The 2,298-nt window shown below is 55.5% G+C and overlaps 1 pseudogene; it reads right to left on the bottom strand.

The window, feature by feature from the left end:
• Positions 1-294: 294 nt before the first annotated feature.
• Positions 295-1,985, bottom strand: LOC147972619 (uncharacterized; annotated as a pseudogene).
• Between the last annotated feature and the right edge of the window lie 313 nt (positions 1,986-2,298).

Here is a 2,298-nt window from a genome sequence, read left to right as displayed (position 1 = left end):
TAAAGCTCCTGCCACTAGACAAAGTGTCCGAAATACCTCCAAAAGCCATCAAGTCCTCCAGAGCGACACCTGCCGGGCTATGGTCGCCTGCCGTATGCCCAACTGAGTCAGAAGCGATGGGCGACACTCCGGGCTGGACCGTCGGTGAAGTATCAGCCAGGGCGTCAGAACCAGTACCAATCTGATCTGCATCACTGACCAGCGTGGACACCACCTGTGTCGAGCCAGTCACAAGAGGCGACTGAGGAGTCGCAGGAAACCGGGCGCCCTCCAGCTGAGAAGGAGGGGTGTCTTTCATCTCAGGAGTGACTCGCCTCTCCTGTAGTGACAGCTGCGGTATGTGCTCAACCACCGTCTCTCTGTGATGATCCTGAACCACCTCAAAGGAAATCCAGCATAAGAATCCTCCATCTCCATGCGATCGCTCCACAGGCGACTAGGCGCGGATGCCGCCTGGAACAAACCAAACCTGAGAGAAGCCGCCGGAGTGGACAAGTGGGCCGACCCCTTGTCTGTCCCCGCCTCAGTCGACTGCGAGGATTTACCAGCCGGTGCCTTCTTCCCAGACAGGTCCTTGGGATTTTCGTCCATCCCCTAGTAACCATTCCCGTCTCTGTCACCATCCTTGGTCATGTCAACATCCATGTTCCCAATGTTTCTATCTGCAAGAGGAGTCTCCTCAACCCCAACATCCAAATCATAGCTCAGACCATCATATGACCATGGCACACAATCCGGGATATATTTTGCCCTTACCACACCAACGAGTATCCTGACAACTCCATGCATACGGGTATATGGCATATCCACCTTCTCTGTTTTACCGAACAGAGACCCAAGACTGGAGACAATAAGAAAGTCATTAAGCAAAGTCTCCGGAACACCAGTGAGTCTGACCCAAACCTTCTCCAGCGGTATCCTTGTCGGCTCAGGTCTTGCACACTCGTCAAACTCGAGGATACACATGCTCCCGGGAACCCTGCTGAGTCCACACTTAAGCAAATGATTGAGATCCTCTCTCCTAGGGAACTCAACCCTGTAGACCTGATCCTCTACCCTGATAGGAGACCAGTGAAAGGAATCAGACACCAGCCGTCTGAGCTACTGACACACCTGTTCCACTATCAAAGTCCCTTTAGTCACCCTGACCAGACCAAATCTCGAGCTCTCCGATGTGGGGGTCACCGAGATCGTACGTGAAGTCTCAAAGACCATAAATATTGACGACTGGTGTGGGTACCAGAAGCAACGGACAATCGTCAGATGAGTGTCCCGGCTTCAAGCAGATGTCACATAACACTTCTGTACATTCAATCACAAAGTGACCTGGGAGTCCACAACGATAACAAGTCATCTTTTCTTTCTTGTGTGCGGCCTTATTAGCCTTCATGTTTTCGGCTTTGTCACTACCTTTGTCGCTCATCCCATCTCTGTCATCGGTGGGCATCGTGGTCGGCATTGACACCGCCGCCAATGCCGTAACCGCCGTCATCGCAGCATCAGGAAAAGAAGCCATGGAAGTAGAAGCAGTGGGCACGGCCGTCTTCACCGCCCCACCGTCATTCTTTGCCATTTTGATTGTCGGCTACTTAGGGTAAACCTTGGGGGCATACGGGCGATGTGGAGGAGGGTTTCAGCCATCCCCTCCCCGACCTCCCCGCTGACGATAATGAGGCCCTATGGCACCCTCGACAAACTCGCCGGACGGAGGATTGAAATTTGCTGCCACTGGTTGCTGCCATAACCTCTTCCTCCCACGTCATTCCATTGGTTCCAACCATTATGATAGCCCTGAAAGCCACCGTCGTTGCCACGTCCACCTCCATATCCGCCACGACCGCCATTGAAACCACCACGGCCCTCAGCATAATCACCGCGGCCACCGCCTCCGGGAGCAACTCCAGAATCAGCACGTCCCGCGCCACCGTACGCTCCGCTGCCACCGCCGGATCCTGTGTGAGCCGCTGCATGGTTCTGCCCGGCATCACCCGCCCCGCGCCTGGTGTCGTCTCCACCACGCGGAGCAGTAGGTGGCTTTGGCGGTGTTGTTCTAGGAACCGTGGGGTGGGCGGGAGTCACCTCGCCCAGCCATGGTCGCCGGCGGGACTCGCCCGCTCTACCCGTCAGCAGAGGGAAGCCCGTCGCCAGCCTCTGCCGAACCTTAGCCGTGTCCTCGTCGCTAGCCAATGTACGTGGATGTTCTGGATTCTCGATCGAAGGAACTGAAACGTACTACGCCATATCGTCGACCGATCCAGACCTGGACGCATACCCGTCTGATCCCGTCCCGTCGATCAG

Source organism: Triticum urartu, chromosome 5A (assembly GCF_056163025.1).
Source record: "Triticum urartu cultivar PI428250 chromosome 5A, HENAU_Tu73, whole genome shotgun sequence".
NCBI lineage: Eukaryota > Viridiplantae > Streptophyta > Magnoliopsida > Poales > Poaceae > Triticum > Triticum urartu.
Note: the sequence above shows the minus strand (reverse complement) of the source record. Positions and strands in the feature narration are given on the sequence as shown.